This window comes from Crinia signifera, chromosome 2 (genome assembly GCF_055691185.1).
Source record: "Crinia signifera chromosome 2, ASM5569118v1, whole genome shotgun sequence".
Taxonomy (NCBI): domain Eukaryota; kingdom Metazoa; phylum Chordata; class Amphibia; order Anura; family Myobatrachidae; genus Crinia; species Crinia signifera.
Window position 1 is genome coordinate 251,253,273 of NC_139218.1, and position 8,714 is coordinate 251,261,986.

The following is an 8,714-nucleotide window of genomic DNA, read 5'->3' on the forward strand; positions in this document are numbered from 1 at the left end:
GACCGCCGACCGGTTTCGATACACAAAGTATCTTCCTCAGGGCGATACTTTGTGTATCGAAACCGGTCGGCGGTCTGTGGAAATAGAAGGAGGACGTCAGGACAATCGAACCCTAAGATCCAGCACCCAGGGACGCCTGTTGAGTATCACATCATGCTTGTATTGTCTGCAACATTCCATTGTGGACAATAACATAGGGTTCACATCTCAAACACAAACCGAGAGAGTTACATCTGAGACTAAGCGCACTGGGACAATTCAGAACTCGTTTTTGGTAATGTGGCAAAGGTGTCTGTGAGAGGAGGTGCTCAGCTGGGACAGCTTCCAGTCTCCCAAATCCTCTGTGCTGCAGACATGGTAAGGTAGGGAGGAAGCGGCTGTGTCTTGTGTCCAGCAGCCGGCAGCGGTCAGGGATCTTAAGTGAATGCCGATGTCCTCACTGCTCACTCGATTTAGCGGCCCTAATCATCAATCAACGCGTTTCGGATAGCATCTGTATCCTTTTTCAAGATGTGCTGCTTCTGCACTTGCACGCTTTTTAAGGGGTGGCTGAATTGATCACATGGAGTCCGTTGGCCTATAGATTTTCACCTATGCCCGGCTTTCATTTAATCAGCTGTTCTTTAACCCTTCATTGCACATATTATTGCAAGTATATTATAAACAGTTAAATACATTATAAAAAATACAATTTAAAAAAATACAACTGTACAACATATGTTTAAAACATGACTTTTGGCTGGAAATATTCTAAGACATTCACAGTTAAAAAACTATCTTTAAACAACCTTTTTAGAAAACTAAACAAATAAATTAGATCATATGAAGCCGGGCATATGAAGCCTGGCTTCATATGATCTATGTAATTTGTTTAGTTTAGAGTGTATCAAATCGTTGTGCGCACACACGGAAGGATTTGATACACTTTACAAGAGATTGGTCTAAGATCTTCATGCATGCATGGAAGATCATAGACCATTGTTAACGATCGGCAAGTGAGCGCATCGTTAACGATGCAGGGAACAATTTGAAAGATTGGTCGTTCCCGTTGATGGGGAACACCCACATTGGCTTTCAAATCATTCTGTGTGTGGGCAGCAATAGAGAAAATACTTTGTCTTTCTTGCTTTTTTTGTGTGTGGGCACATTAAGGGATAGGATAGGGGGCGTAGGCCAGGACAGGATGCTTGAAAGGTAATGTGGTAAAACCTTTAAAAATTACATCACTCATATGCGCCAAGCTCTGGAATATATTCTGGAATTTGGACCCACTGTACAAGGCATTGCATAATAGCCAAAGTGCTTCTTTTCTTAATGCACATACATAAGGATTTCATGGTCATAAACCTGGAAGTCTTAATCAGTAGAGCTGTCCTTTCCGATTGCTTTTCAAAGATACGGCTTTATAAAGCATTGTTATGCTTGCGATGAGTGGCGAGATGTATCGTCTGTCAAATGTCATTTTTGATGCCTAACACTCAAAGTCAGCTGAAGAGGAGGAGGAAGGTGTCAGAAGTGATGCTGAAGACCAGCATGACTACCAGAGTTAAGTACTAATTACCAGAGCTTCTGGGTGATTTGGGGCTGTAGAAGGAACCAGGAGTGATGGAGGGGACTTGATAAAGGTGAAGCAGGGAGCCACAAAATCGTGCAACCAGTGACCGGCTGCGGGAGGGTTGTTTGCGGCTGTGGTAGGGTGCAGACAGGTGGCAGCTGCCTGAAAGATTTGCCCACTCTTCCGGGGACAGTGAGCACCACCTGATACATGGGGTGAGAAGCCACATTCACACTAGACAAGATATATTTTACTATCTCATCTAGGATGAGATGCACTAAGCCTTGAAAAGTGATATGGACAGATATAAACCTCCAACCAATCAGCTCCTACCTGTAATTTTTCAATGGCAGTATGGATCCGATTGTCTTGTGGTTTATTAGGGTTACCACCTTTGTGTTGAGAGATTCCTGGACAGTTACCCGCCCCTTAACACACCCACGACCCACCCATTGACCTGCCTTATGGTTTTTTTCTACCTTTGCTTCGATTGTATTCTTGATTTTGTACACACCATAATGCCCAATACATGTTATGTCACACACGTGATACCCATTACATGTAATGCCACTCACCGCGATGCCTATTACATGTTATGCCATACACCGTGATGCCCATTACACATTATGCCATACCCCGGGATGCCCACTTTATGCCAGTACTCAACAAATTCTTAATTTTCTTAAATTAGGACAAAATGGACAGTGCACGCCAAAGGCGCACACCAAAAATTTACACCGTGATGCCTATTACATTTCACATGCCCAATACATATCATACCACTTGCCATAATGTCCATAATGTAAGGGCTCTACAATTTTTTTTCCAAAAAGGGACACCAGGGACTGCCCGCGTCAAAAAAATTTACACCGTAATGCCTATTACACGTCACACAACCATTATATGCCACACACCATAATGCCCATTACACGTTATCCCAAACACCATAATGCCCATTACATCACACACTGACCCTTTCCTTCAGGGAGAAAATGCTCTGTTCCTGGACTTCCCTGGTAATGTATGATTGCCATCACCTGTGGGGAGCTAGGTAATGGATAAGAAAGGCGTTTCACCGCAGGTGCTGGCAATCATACATTACCAGGGAAGACCAGGACAGAGCATTTTCTTTCTGAAGGAGAGGGTCAGGTAGGCAACCCTGGAATATACTAGGAAGGAAAATGTTCAATTGACAGCACACAATCACACATTACAAGTGCACAGGGAGGCAGGTAATCCCTGTGAAGCATATACTGCCAGTACCAGGCGCCCACACATACAGCAGCCACGTGGTAAGCAGCACCGGCCAAGCGCCAGCCACCTGCATGATCTACAGCTTATCCCTGAGTGTGCTGTGTAGTGTAATAACACGTCCCAGAGCTCTGCATATATCACACCATCAGAGCACATACACCAATAAAAGACCGTCCCTAATACAGAGAGGAAGTCACATACTGCACCTGCATTGTATAGTCACTCAGTAGCAGCAGGGGGCACACACAGCTGCTGTCTCCTGTCTGTGCCCGGGTTCTCCCGTGTCCGAACCGCCGACAGCCCGCTGTATACTCCCGTGACAGCAGCAGACTGGAGTGAATGCCCAGGGGAAATCTGTCACAGAGAGTGCGGGGTGATGGAGTCTGTGTATCGCAGCCGGAATTCCCCACGTGCTACAGTAAACGTGTAATGCGGGACATTCCCGGAGCACATGTACTGCGGAGGGAAAACAGGGCTGCTGCACCGCCACCAGCACTCCCTGGGCGAGATGTACTAAAGGGAAAATGCGGTAAAACCCCCGTTTTACCGCATTTTCCTATGTACTATTACCCGACCGCACCGTCACCGCAGTGTAGGGTATCGCCACCTTTGGGTGGCGATACCCTATAGAAGCCTATGGGCTTCTTTTCGCCGCCCGACGCCTCCGCCGAAAAACCCGCCGACCCCCCTCTCCCCCTCTCTCTCTTACCTGGTCCAGGTCCTCCTGGACCCGGAAGGTAACACCTTCCTCCCCCTAGTGACGCAGCCGGACGTCCTTCCGGCTGCAGGGGGGAGGAAGAGGCGCCGGGGACAGCTTGCATAGCTGTCCCCGGCGTGAGGGATGCAGAAGGGGGCAGAGAGGTGACGGAGACCCCCCGCACACCACATTCCAGGTATCGCGGGGGGCCTCCGTCACCGCATCGCGATGCCAGCCGCATATGTTAGTACATATGCGGCGGCATCGCGGCGGGGGGGCCGCGATGGGCGGCGATGTATTTTAATACATCCCGCCCAAAGGGTGGTAATGTCATGCAGTATAATATGTATACAAATACCCCCAAATCTACACAATAAATAGGGTGGTCTCATCGTTCCATCTGATGTGATACACATCAGATGGGATGATGACACATACGAAACAGTGTTGTTACATTAAGCATGTAACTTATACAATGTATTTCATACTTGCCTACCCTCCTGCATTCCACAGGAGACTCCCTGAAATAGCAGCAATCTCCCTCTCTCCCTCATTAGTCCAGCAATCTCCCTCATTTCACCTAGCCCACATTACACTGTTACATTTTTGGGGTAAAAAAGGAATAAGAGACAGATATTTACACTGAATCATCAGCGCCATTTCCCAGTAGCTCTTACTAACTGCTTTGAGGCTCATCTACATTTGGATATAATGGTGGCCATACACGTCCCGATGCGGGCTGTGTGATGTGTGCATTGAGGTGCGCGCTCCCGCGGCACCTCATCGCACAGTACAAAAAGTATGTGCTGCACATACTTTTTGTACTTGCTTTTCATCGCATTGCATGCACACGGCATGCAATGCGATGTGATGGATGCTAGTTAAGCACAGAACGCGCGCCCACATCGGGACGTGTATGGGCGGCATAAGTCATTTTAAAAGATTCCTCTCAGATGTAACAATGCACACCCACGCTTCTAGGTGCTGCGTTCACAATCACCTTTTCACAATCTCTCCGTATATGGAACTAGACACGCCCTTTGGGTGGAGCCTGACACGCCCCCTCAATGGGGCGCTGTGAAAAATTCTCCTGCTAACTATAATCTCCCTGAAATTAGTTTTCAAAAGTAGGCAAGTATGATGTATTTTGTCGTTGTACAGTGGTAGTGTGGAAGGCGATGTACCTAGTTTAAGCTGAAACGTGCCTAATTGGAGACAGATCCATGCTCATTTAACTTCTGGAACCAATCACATCTAGCCACTGGGTATATAAGAAGGCGCCTATATAAGAAGACGGGGGTATTTGCAACCAGAATATGTTTGCAGCCTGGTTGTGCGTGCACCCATTGCGAATAGTGGGATCGCTGGGTGCACACATCCAGGGCGGGGTGCGGAGAGAGGCGTGGGGTGGCGAGAAGCCCCATTACATATGGGAATACCTAGCGTTTCATGTGCATTCCCATGAGAACGCTGGTCATTCTCGTGGTTGGTAATGAGGCCGTGACATGGGTGGGGGGCGGGCAGCTGACATCACCAGATGTCAGCTGCCTGCCCATTTCCTTCCGAGGGTGCACGCATGCGTAAGGTTGCTCAGAGCAACCTTACATGTGCGTGCATGTTCCACATCATTCGATGGTTGCCGATCATCAAATGATGTGGGTGTTCCCCCGCAGCATGCAAATGGATGTTTATGTTAAAACACATGGTGCGATGGGGGGCTGTTGGCCGAGTTTGGTGTACTCGCAAGCAGCTCTGGGCACTGGAATCTATCATGGCGCCGGAGCCGTGCCGGCACCGCCAGCTCGCCCGCTCCCCTGCACTCTCGTCTGCCATGGCGCCACCCACTCCATCTCCCCTGCTAGCTCCCGGCTCCCCGCTGTGTACGCTAGCCAATAGGTGCTTGCTGTCCAGCAGCCAATCAACTGGTGGCTGCTGGACCATGAGCGCCTATTGGCTAGCGTGGTCCAGCGGGAGATGTGAATTTTAAATAGCAGCACACAGTGCACATCTCCCAGGTACAGCGGGGAGCCGGGAGCCAGCGGGGGTGCTGACCGTACACTTCCCCTGACAGCTGGGGGGGGGGGGCCTCCACACTACTCCCTCCCTGTTCCACACTACTCCCTCCCACCCTCTGTCCCTGCTCTGCACTATCACTCCCACCCTCCCTGATATGCACTATTACTCCCACCTTCCCTCCCTGCTAGCAATTTCAGTCCCCCTTGGCAACAAGTCCCCCTTGGCAACAATATTAGTCCCCCTTGACCACAAGTCCACCTTGGCAACAATATTAGTCCCCCTAGGCAACGAGCAATTTTAGTCCCCCTTGGCAATGAGCAACTTTAGTCCCCCTTGGCAATGAGCAATTTTAGTCCCCCTTGGCAATGAGCAACGTTAGCCCCCCTTGGCAACAAGCAATTTTAGTCCCCCTTGGCAACAAGCAATTTTAGTCCCCCTTGGCAACAAGCAATTTTAGTCCCCCTTGGCAACAGGCAATTTTAGTCCCCCTTGGCAATGAGCAATTTTAGCCCCCCTTGGCAACCAGCATGAAGCTCCTTGGCATCGAGCATGAAGTTCCTAGCAATGAGCATGTAGGTAAGTGGCACTTATGTGTCAGATGTGTAATAGGCATTACGGTTTGTTATATAGTATGAAATGAGCATCATGTGTGACCTTATGTGTAATTGGCATTACAGCATGTGGCTTTATGTGCAATGGGCATTACGGTGTGTGGTGTAATGTTAGGCAGCGTCCCCTTTACGCCACGCAGGAGCCCCGCCTACAAATCGGGGGAGGGGGCAACTGCAATTAGATACAATGCCGCTACAGCAAAAGTTTCCTTTTCATTTGAGCACACCTTATAGATATTAACTTGATAGATAAACTTTTTCAACCTAGTTTCCTAGCAAATATCTACATTAAATCATTTTCACTTGACAAAACTTTTGACAAACTGAAATTAATAAGAGCCTCATTGGCAATGTGGTCTGTGAATTGAACACTGTAGATATCGTTGTGAAATTCATGTGAGATCGATCCCCAGTCAATTATTTTTTCTCTTGATTATTTGCTTATTCATTGAGGGTTTTCGGAATCTTCTGTACCTGTTGCAGCAGCTCCTGCTCTGCTGTAGGTAGGTGTAGGCAAGGGTAGGTGGATAGTTGAAGCCTTGCCCTGGCTGCTGCGGCAGCTCCCGCCCTGCTGTGGTTGGCAAGGGTAGGTGGATAGTTGGAGACATGCTCTGGCTGCTGCAGAAGCTTTTGCCCTGCTGTGGTTGGGAAGGGTAAGTGGAATAAGAATTGCATAAGCAAAAACTTTCGCCAGTCCGTCGCACAGGCCTTAAGACTAGTATAGTATAATACCAAGTTTTTAGCCTAATGTTTACAGTACCCGTCCTTTCACTATCACTACAGTGCTTGTCATTCAGATGTGACCTCTCTACTACTGTTGCTTGGGTTAAAATGACACTGTGAGAATGCACTGTCACTGCATCAAGTTCTAAAAAGTAACAATCCTTTTTGTTACTATGTTGAACCAGCAAAATACAAAACAAACCACCAGTAATGCAAACAAACTACCAATGAAGGCAATTTGTATTATTTTACCTTTTTCTTTCTTTCGTTTAATTGAAATTAGGGTTTCCAATCCTGGGGCATTTTTTCAATCCCGAAAATCGGGATTGAAAAATGCCCAATCCCGGGATCACGGGATTGGTTTCCCTAATGAGATAAACCTGCCCCGGCCGCCCCGCATATTAACTTACATGTGCGGTGAGCAGAGGCGTAGGGAGGGCGGAGCCACCGGAGCTCATGCTCCGGGCGGCGATTGGTCGGATGGCGCCGCCGGCCCGCCCCCCCTCCGCAAAAATCATCCCTGCACGAAAGACTATATGGGCAGCGTGCGCCGGCGGCTGCCCTGCCCGGCGTCTGCCCTGGCCGGCGCCTGCCTCCTGCCCCCTGCCCGGTCCGTGACGCTAGGTGACTCCCTCATGTAAATTCGTGCTGCTGCTGCTGCTCGGACCGGCTTCCGGGCAGCGCAGCGCAGCAGCACTCAGATTCCTCACACAGTGTCCTGCCTCTCACTCCCTCCTCCGTCATCAGCCTGCCACAGCCATCCCAAGCGCTGGTGAGGAGAGTTTCTGCTGCCGCCCGTGCCGCCCTGCTAACATTATTCAAGGTGGATTTCTTTTTTTCCCTCTTTTTACAGCTAATTAATGATGTAATAATAAGATTAATAATACACTTGGGGTTTGGGGGATTCGTGGGTCCTGGGGGGTGGGGGCGGATAGTGAATCTCTCTGACATCTGCTGCTGCCCTGCTGTGCTGTATATATATTTATTTATTTATTTACAGCTGTCAGCATCTTATATAGCGCAGCAGATTCCGTTACAGTGTCTTATATAGCGCAGCAGATTCCGTTACAGCGTCATATATAGCGCAGCAGATTCCGTTACAGTGTCTTATATAGCGCAGCAGATTCCGTTACAGTGTCTTATATAGCGCAGCAGATTCCGTTACAGTGTCTTATATAGCGCAGCAGATTCCGTTACAGCGTCTTATATAGCGCAGCAGATTCCGTTACAGCGTCTTATATAGCGCAGCAGATTCCGTTACAGCATCTTATATAGCGCAGCAGATTCCGTTACAGCGTCTTATATAGCGCAGCAGATTCCGTTACAGCGTCTTATATAGAGCAGCAGATTCCGTTACAGCATCTTATATAGCGCAGCAGATTCCGTTACAGCATCTTATATAGCGCAGCAGATTCCGTTACAGCATCTTATATAGCGCAGCAGATTCCGTTACAGCATCTTATATAGCGCAGCAGATTCCGTTACAGCGTCTTATATAGCGCAGCAGATTCCGTTACAGCGTCTTATATAGAGCAGCAGATTCCGTTACAGCGTCTTATATAGTGTCTTATTTTTTAAGTTTTTTCTTTTCAAATGTAACATGCAAACACATGTTAGCCACGCCCCCAATTCATTGCCGGGGTAGGGGGGGGGGCGCGAAATATGCCCTTGCTCCGGGCACCATGGCACCTAGCTACACCGCTGGCGGTGAGGTGCGGTGCGGCCGGGAGGGTGGGCGGTGAAGCTGGGAGCCGGTGGGTGGGCAGTAGAGTGCGGGTGCCGGGAATCCGGAAGCCGGGCAATGCAATGCAGTCAGGGTGGGAGGGCGGGCAGCGCGATGAGCGACTATGTAGCCTGC

At 48.8% G+C, this 8,714-nt stretch overlaps 1 protein-coding gene across 2 annotated transcripts in view; it reads right to left on the reverse strand.

Annotated features, from left to right (window-relative positions):
- Nucleotides 1-3,490, reverse strand: part of NFKBIZ (NFKB inhibitor zeta) — a 28,180-nt gene extending 24,690 nt beyond the window's left edge. For both annotated transcript variants that reach the window (XM_083174240.1, XM_083174239.1), the window contains exon 1: nucleotides 3,016-3,490. The gene's annotated coding sequence lies outside the window, so the exon portion shown is untranslated. The remainder of the gene's footprint in view (nucleotides 1-3,015) is intronic.
- Between the last annotated feature and the right edge of the window lie 5,224 nt (nucleotides 3,491-8,714).